Here is a 9,961-nt window from a genome sequence, read left to right on the forward strand (position 1 = left end):
TGCGTATGTGACTCATTATTAAATATTAAATTTGCGGATAGAAGGTTGAACAAATGTGTGAGCTAACCACGCAGTGGTAGGTATTTTTTGCCGACCGCGGCCTGTCATACCCAGTGAACGCATGGACATAATTATAATATGACACGCATCAAGATATACTACAGCCTAATAACTAACAAACATTATGCCAATTTTATAAAAAAAAATTGATTATTAATCAATATGTTATAATTCTTACATATTATATAATTAAATTATAATCTTTAAAATTGGCTCTAAAAAAAGTATTTATTAGCATAATATTTTGTAAGTAAAATCATTAGTTTTAATGTGCCTATGGTTAGCGCGAACTGGGTAAGCGATAAAACCCTATTGGTGAGAGAGATATGTTAAGTTCAATTCATTTTTATTCTCCTTAGTGGATGGTCTACCTCTGGGTTAATTCTAGGAATTGATGGGTTCTCTACAAACACAGCATTAGATAATATTGTGAGCTGTTTCTGCTGCGTTATTTCCACGCCAGAACTCATTTCAAAATGTTTCTAATTTTCAGTTTATCTATCTTTACTTTAAAGTCTATGTAATGTTGCGCTAGTGATTTTAATAATTATAACATATTTAATCCAAAGTAGACAGTACTAATCACAGCAATTTCATAATTTAACCCTTATTAGAAACCCGAAACAAGACCTCTAGGACAATAACAAGACTCTAGAGATTTAAATTCACGTATTTAATACAACATTCCATATTTTAATCACATCGTCCTATGGAATTTCTTGATGAAATGATAATCACATTAACTTAAATAGATTAGTAGATTTAATTAAATGCTGAGTGATTTTCTTTAAAATCAAAATATACCTATTATAAGAGTGTATGGAAGTGAATAGAAGTGCGTACAGTAAAACTTACGTATGTTAAAAATGGTTACGTATGTCTAGATATAAAATTAGCAAAGAGAGTATTTAATACATTATTTTGTATACTTTTATAGTATTATTTCAGTGATGGGCTATCAAATAAAGGTTATAAATTTAATAATTAAAATGTTTTATTTAATTACAACTTCAAATTATACATTGTACACAGTATTGTAGGTCCCAATGATGACGTCAATACATAACACCCTAGCTGTACAAGAATTATATATAACTAAGAACGGGGTTTGGACCAGATAAAGGAGACATTCTGCCCTTTGAAACTGAGGATTCAGCTAGACTTAGCTTGTGTAAATTAATGATAATAATTATCTAGCGCCAGAGATAATATATTATTTGGAATAGGTATTTGTTGTTGAAATTATTGACTGGGCATCTACCTGAGAGAGAGTAACATCTCTATTGTAGCTCCAGCAAGGTAGAAAAGAAGTGTGTGTGTGCTTGTGTATGCACGCAAGAAGTTATACTTCTTTGGCCTAACGAAGCAAAAATCATAAAAAGGATTTATTCCTCGTGCTACTCTACGTTTTTACAAAGAAAAATTTTGTAAAAATCTTGCAAAACTGGCATTGACAATTAATTATTAAATAATGAATACGGCTGTATGGGTTTGAACCCTTTGCCTGTCTTAATAATGGAGGAAGAAACCAAAACAAATAACCAATGTCGCAAACGTCAGACAATTTTAGTACCCAACTACAACCTGTTACTTTTGTGTTACAGTGATGCGCGCGCATCTTAAAATTTCACTCTCATAATTTTTTCATAACGCGCCTAAAGAAGTATAACTTCAAAAAGCAAGCGAATATATTTTGTGTAAGCGAACTAATTTTGATTGACAAACCGTATTATTAACCGCCATGCTTGGTAGTACTTAAAATAAAAATGGAAAAGTTTCGTAACTTGCATACTAACATGCTAACATTTCGTATTTTGCATTTTAATTTTAGATTGGAAACTAGCCCTTATTTTCTTTCAATTGCAATCCAAAGTCTATATTACCATGTGAGCAACTTCTTAAAGGTCCTTAAAAATATTTATTTATATTATATCTTTTTCCCTCCAACTCGACCCTTGACGACAACCGCCGACCATCCCGCAGTGTCAGAGCTCTATGCCTGAAATACAGTTCAGACAGAAATTGTTAGGCGAGTTGACGCCGGTGCTAATGCGTTTATTCCGGCAATCATATACAAAAGGCGTAGTCCCTGACTCAAGGAGGGTCAGCCCTTGTCCAACCGATCCAAAAAAAAGGAACAGGTCGGATCTGCTCTCCAAAATCATGGAGAGCATAATTATCCGCCAGGTCTTGGTATACCTAGAGGGTCACCAGTTGATTAACGACAGTTCGCCATGGTCGGTCAGCAGGTGATCTTCTGGTATACCTAACACATAGATGGGTGGTGGCAAACAAAAGCAAGGGGAAGGCCTGGCAGTTAGCCTGGATATAGCGAAGGCCTTTGATCGTGTATGGCACAAGGCGCTCCTCTCAAAACTTCCATCATTTGGGATTTCCTTCCTGAGAGCTTATGCAAGTGGATCTCCAGCTTCCTCACTGGGCGCAGCATACAGGTCGTTATCGAAGGTAATGCTCGAATCCTAAACCCGTAAACGCTGGAGTGCCCCAAGGCTTTGTGCTATCTCCCACACTGTTTCTTCTGCATATCAATGATATGTTGGACACCTCCAATATACATTGCTATGCAGACGACAGCACGGGGGATGCCGGATACACGGGCCATGCAGGTCTCTCGAGCGAAATCGTCGACCAGTGCCGGGAGAAACTTGTGTCTTCTATAGAGTCCTCTCTTGAGAAGGTCGCGGAAGGGGGTAAATTGAACCTTGTCCAACTTCACCTCCAGTAGACAAAAGATTGCACGTTTACCACTTAAAAAAATCTCGTTCGTCGTATCACCGCTCTTCGACAATACTTTCCTTACAGCCCCGCCTAGTATCGGAATTCTGGGTCTCGAAATCTCGAGCAATTGCCAATTCCGCGGCCACGAATTGGCTCCGAAGAAACTGGGCGTTATAGATACAGCATGGCAATACTTCAAGCCGGTCCACATTCTAGCGCTCTACAAAGTGCAGGTCCGGCCACATATGGAGTATTGCTGTCATCTCTGGTCTGGCGCACCAGAGAATCAGCTCCATTTGAGCGCGTGCAACGCAGAGCAGCTCGAATTGTTGGGGACCTAGTGCTCTGTGAACGGCCGGATCACTTGGCGATGCGTAGAGACATCGCTTCATTGTGTGTCTTCTACCGCATTTATCACGGGGAGTGTTCCGAAGAGCTGTTCCACCTGATTCCTGCCGCCGAATTCCATCTTCGCACGACACGCCACAAGTTAGGATATCATCCCCACCATCTGGATGTGTCGCGGTCCTCCACAGTGCGGTTTTTAAGGAGGTTTCTTCCACGTACTACGAAGCTGTGGAATGAACTTCCTTGGGTGGTGTTCCCGGGACGAAATGACATGGTTACCTTCAAAAAAAGCGCGTAAAACTTCTCCTGTGATTCCTCTTTCTGTGGATGATAGCGCAATAGATGAATATTGTATTTAACCACATGCTAGTACTTTTATACTGATAAATAAAGCAATTCGTGCGAAATGATTCCCATTCCAAAATGTTCACAAATGCTCAACGTTAATATTTAAGTTTTTACAGAAGTAAAAACTTTAACCAGCAGGCACTCCCGGAGTGCAACCCGTATTTTTTTTCTAATCCTGACTGTTTAAATAATGCTGTCAAATTGTTACATTGTATACATTATATAAATACTCACCACGTCTATGCATTGTCTTCCAGAATTTATGTTATTTGGAATACCCCTTAAAAAAACAAAATTATTTCATTGAAATAAAACATATTTGTACTAAACATTGGAACTCATGGTCATACACTTGCTTACGTAGAGCTATATGTACCTATAACTTGGATCTCAAGTATTTTTGAAGTCAAATTCGAACTTTCCTTACTACGCTGCAATGTGTAGGTAATAGTTTCCTACATTAGACTCGAGAATATTTGTTATTTGGTGTTGTAATAAAACGAAAATGCATGATTATATTAATATAAACATATAGGCTAGCCAAAATATTTAATGTTGTTGGTTTTAATATGATTTTAAAACCAACAACATTAAATATTAACTCATAATGCCAATTACGATGTATATAATTTTAATAAAAATAGGTACTTATGTGCTTACTCAATGCTATCCCGCATCTCTTGAGTCATCTTTTTACGTCGTTTGCAAGGACTGGTTTACGTTTTCTGGACAACTTCACTGATTTTCTAAGATTCCACCCAGTCTTATTTCCCATTATTATTAATTTTTACACCAAAACAGAATCAATGGTATACCACTGCCTGATACAGCAAGGTGAGAGGTAATTATATCACCATAACGCTGATTGAAGTATGTGAATGATGCCAGGCATGAGAAATGTAACGCCTGATCATATTTTGCGAGCGAATACTTTCTTACTTTACTTATGTCAATTAGTAAGGCGCAAACAGTAATATGCTTATAATCCTTGTTATTGATTACTAATCCTAATAAATGGACTTACACAATAAAAGTACAAGCTATAGGAATAGCCCATCTGAGTTTCGTACTAAACAAATACGTCATACCGAGAAACAGCTTGTATAACTGTCTTAAAAGAGGAAGTGCACATTACTAAGTAAGTTATCTGACATTGACAAAAGCCCAAGGAAATAGAGAAAATTTTAAATAATAAATTGATTATTAATACGCAAACGAAACTTATTAATAATTATATATCTTTAGGCCATTTTACAGATATACTACTTTAATTAAGGTGCAGTTAAACCCGTGGTGTGAAGACGAGGAAAAAAACATTTTCCATGCATAGTCATTCGTTATCTAAACTATCAAGAATGTCGAGATCGTGAGAATAGAAATTGACACATCACTTATAATATCAATTACCAATAACTGGGTGTAGTAAAACCTTGGTGTGACGACGAGGAAAAAAAAATACTCGTAGTCACACTAGTGTGACCACGAGTCGGGAATGTCAAAAGCTATTTAAAGATATGCCTAAAGTAAGATTTAACGCATAATTATGACAGAAGGAAGCTAAGGAAGTGTAGCCTTCAGTTTCCAAAGTAAGACTTTTTAATTAGCCTACTTATTTGCAGGGTGATCTGCCCCATCCAACCAGCTTAGCTTTTTTATAATTTCAGGACCTTCCTGGGATGGTCATAGACTGCTCGGATCAACCACATATTTTCGAGTTTTGCGTATTCGCCGGCCTTGCCTATACATTCCTCTGTACCTAGAGCCAATTCTAAAAGGATATTCATTTAGTGTCATACGCTTTTTTAAGGTGCTAACCATAACCCAGAGGTCGTATTTATTAAAGTTGACTTTTAGGTGAGGGGTAAGCTAGGCGATAATCAGAGTATACTGACGAACACTTTTTTGAACTCAAGCCTTCAGGGTTATTGGGATACTTACGATATTATGAAACAATCAATTTCAACCTACATAGAATTAAATAGAAAACTATTTCAATATTAAATTCACAATGCTAATATCTAAAAACAAAGGAATGACAAAACAAGACTGCTAAGATTCATTTTCATTCATATAAAGTTTTAGTAGTCGGAGGCTTCTTTACACAGGATTACTAGATGGGTGCTACAGCGGATACTTTGTTTTGCCGTCAAGCAGTAGTGTCTACAGGCACTAAGTGAAGTTTAAAGGGCGCCATAGCCAGTGAATTTACTTGGCTACTGAGACTTAGTATCTTGTGGCTCAAGATGGAGGCTGAAAAAGCGATGCCAATCAGAATTTCGGAAACCTAAACGGCATTGAGCAGGGCTTATCAGTTACCATTTCGAAAACTTCTTGCTAAAAAACACACACTAAATCCGCTCGAGCGCCAAGCGCCTCCGACAAAAAAAATGGCGTGTACAATCCTGTCTTTGATATTATATTGAAAAAGGTTCATACCACAAAATATGAACAGCGGGATTTAACAGCTATTTTTTTTTATAGAATAGGAGGACAAACGAGCGTACGGGTCACCTGTTGTTAAGTGATCACCGCCGCCCACAATCTCTTGCAACACCAGAGGAATCACAGGAGCGTTGCCAGCCTTTAAGGAAGGTGTACACGCTTTTTTTGAAGGTACCCATGTCGTATCGTCCCTGAAACACCGCACAAGGATGCTCATTCCACAGCTTTGTAGTACGTGGAAGAAAGAACCTTGAAAACCGCACTGTGGAGGACCGCCACACATCCAGATGGTGAGGATGATATCCTAACTTGTGGCGTGTCGTGCGAAGGTGGAATTCGGCGGCAGGAATCAGGTTAAACAGCTCTTCGGAACACTCCCCGTGAAAAATGCGGTAGAAGACACACAATGAAGCGACGTCTCTACGCAACGCCAAGTGATCCAGCCGTTCACAGAGCACTGGGTCCCCAACAATTCGAGCTGCTCTGCGTTGCACGCGGTCAAATGGATCGAGCTGCTACTGGGGTGCGCCAGACCAGAGATGACAGCAATACTCCATGTGTGGCCAGACCTGCGCTTTGTAGAGCGCTAGTATGTGGCTTGAAGTATTGCCGTGCTCTATTAATGACGTCCAGTTTCTTTGAAGCCAATTTGGCTTTGCCTTCCAGATGACCACGAAATTGGCAATCACTCGAGATTTCGAGACCCAGTATTCCGATACTAGGCGAGGCTTTGAGGGAAGTGTTGTCCAAGAGCGGTGATACGACAAATGGGTTTTTTTTTGTGGTAAACGCGCAAACTTGAGTCTTCTGGGGGTTAAATTGGACAAGGTTCAATTGTCCCCACTCCGCGACCTTCTCAAGAGAGGACTCGATAGAAGACACAAGTTTCTCCCGGCACTGGTCGACGATTTCCCGAGAGAGACCTGCATGGCCCGTGTATATGGCATCACCAGTGCTGTCGTCTGCATAGCAATGAATGTTGGAGGTGTCCAACATATCATTGATATGCAGAAGAAACAGCGTGGGAGACAGCACACAGCCATGGGGCACTCCAGAATTCACGGGCTTCGGGTTCGAGCAATATCCGTCGACAACGACCTGTATGCTACGCCCAGTGAGGAAGCTGGAGGTCCACTTGCACAAGCTCTCGGGAAGACCAAATGATGGAAGTTTGGAGAGTAGCGCCTTGTGCCATACACGATCAAAGGCCTTCGCTATATCCAGGCTAACTGCCAGGCCTTCCCCCTTGCTTTCAATAGCCGCAGCCCATCTATGTGTCAGGTATACCAAAAGATCACCTGCCGACCATAGCGAAACCCGTATTGTCGGTCATTGATCAACTGGTGACCTAGAGGGTCACCAGTTAATCAACGACCATAGCTGTAAAACGGTATACCAAGAGCTGACGGCTAATTATGCTCTCCATGATTTTGGAGAGCAGGGAGGTAATAGCAATAGGCCTGTAGTTTGCCGGATACGAACTGTCTCCTTTTTTTTGGATCGGATGGACAAGGGCAGACTTCCATGAGTCAGGGACTACGCCTTTAGAATAAGAGTGCCGGAATAAACGCGTTAGCACCGGCATCAACTCAGGGGCACACGTTCTAAGCACGATTGGAGAAATGCCATCCGGTCCGCTCGGCTTCCTGACGTCCAACGAAAACAGAGCTCGCATAACAGTTTTCTGTCTGAACTGTACTTCAGGCATAGAGCTCTGACACCGCGGGATGGTCGGCGGTATTTTTCCGTTGTCGTCAAGAGTCGAGTTGGAGGCGAAAAGAGTGCACAAGAGATCGGCTTTCTCTTTTGCCGTATGGGCCAGGGTGTCATTCCTCATGTGCAACGGTGGCATGGACGGCTGGCTGAAGTTACCAAGAGCAGCTTTCGACAACGACCAGAACTTGCGTGTTCCGGTCGGGTAACTGGAAAGCTGCTCGCCGATTTTGACGACGTGTTTTGACTTTGCACGGGCGATTTGCCGCTTAAGAAATCTGGAGGCACGGTTGTATTTCCTCTTAAGAACTTTGCAATTCGGATCCTTTGTGCCCAGCGCCGCAACCCAAGTTCGATACGCCTGTTTTTTGCAGTCAGATGCTGCTTTAACTGACGCATCGAACCAGGGCAGTGATCTGCCACCGATGGGTACTACAGAGTTTGGTATAAAAATATCCATACCCTGTAGTATCACATCGGCTACTGCAACGGCGCAAGCACTAGGATCGTCCGATGGGAAACAAACCCTGCCCCAAGGGTAGGATGCAAAAAAGGAACGCATCCCATCCCAATCTGCTGACTTGTAGTGCCAAACGCGGCGGGTCGCTGGTGGTCTGCGACGTTGGCGTCGGATAGGCACTACACTCCTGACCAGGCAATGGTCGGACGTTCCGAGAGGGGCGTCGACAAAGACCTGGTAACCATCGGGATGTGTAGTCAGCAGAAGATCCAATAAGGACGGCATGTGGCTATCCACATCCGGGAGCCGCGTCGGCGACTCAACCAATTGGGACAGACCATACGCCAATGCAAAATTATGCACAGATCACCCTGCGTAGTCTGTGGTACGTGATCCAAGCCATTCGGCATTGTGCCCGTTGAAATCACCCAAGACTACGATTTCAGCGGAGGGGATCTGTGCAAGTACGTCGTCAATTGTCGCTTGAACGCAGCCCATGAGATGATCGGTTTCTGCGTTACCATTATGGGACCTGTAGACACACGTATAGATGCGGACGCGGTCCTCTAAATCTACGCGGAGCCAGAGAGTGGACAGGTCCCTACCCTCAAAATTGCCGAGACGGCGACAGCAGATATCCTCCCTAACGTACACACATACCCCGGCATGAGGCAAAAAATTGCGCTCAATTTTGTACCCGGGGTACGTAAAATATGCAAACGCATAAAATAAATCCTGAATTTTTGAATCATCGGTGACTGAATCCGGTAAGTGTTCATTCAAGGACATTTAATATATTAAAACTCACAGACCCATGGTCTAGGGTAGTAGTTAGTTTTATGAATAATGTTATTAATACTACAATAATTATGGTTGATAGTATTTTTCTTTCTTGAAACAATAATGTACATAATGTATATACTTGCATCAAATTATTTTTAGTAACCATATAGTAACTAATCGTACATAATATTATTTACGTCACCTTGGAGTAGACAGTCGCATGGATTTGTAATCCAATTCAAAGTCAAAGAAACTTTATTCAATTAGGCTTAGGCGCTTTTGAATCGTCACTTAAAATTAATGAATATTAACACACCAATAAGTTTCAAAAATAGTAGAGCTCGTGCGTAGAACATACCTTTACTAAAACATCGGTTGAACATTACAATATATTATTATGTATCATAATAATTACTGGTCTCTTATTAAATATTCTTATTTGTTTGCTTATAAACTTATGATGTATATAAATATTATCAATAATGTAAAATTTTGCTCTTACTGATAGCGACAAACAAACGATAGCTTCATTGCCAATAGGCAAAAAGCCTAAAATTTTTCAATTTAACATAATAATAAACAAATAATTAATCATAATAATTAATTCAAAATACTATCTTCGCGCCTTAATAAGGCTACTGGAAACCCAAGCGCTGGCAGCTATTTCGGTCAACGGATCAGCCTTGCTATCCAACGGGGTAATGCTGCCAGTATTCTTGGTACGCTTCCACGTAATGATAGTTTTAATTTTATGTAGTCGTAGTATTGTAAATATAGTTATAAGATTTGTTTTGATTAAATACCTACTTATTAATCATATTAAATTTTAACTATCTAGTCTTAAACGTAACTAGGCGGAAATACAATGAAATTAAGTTAAAAGGCGGAATTTCAATGAAATGGAGTTAAAAACAATTATCCTTCAGTAACAGGTTCTTCTTGTTCACAAAACACCTTTTCAAAAAATCCAAATCAACGCAGAATATGAGAAACTTAAACTTTACTTCGCCCTCAAACGGACCAATCATCCTAATTTCGTTGATTCAAAGATGATAGACCGTCAGCCTT

This window comes from Leptidea sinapis, chromosome 37 (assembly GCF_905404315.1).
Source record: "Leptidea sinapis chromosome 37, ilLepSina1.1, whole genome shotgun sequence".
Classification (NCBI taxonomy): Eukaryota; Metazoa; Arthropoda; class Insecta; order Lepidoptera; family Pieridae; genus Leptidea; species Leptidea sinapis.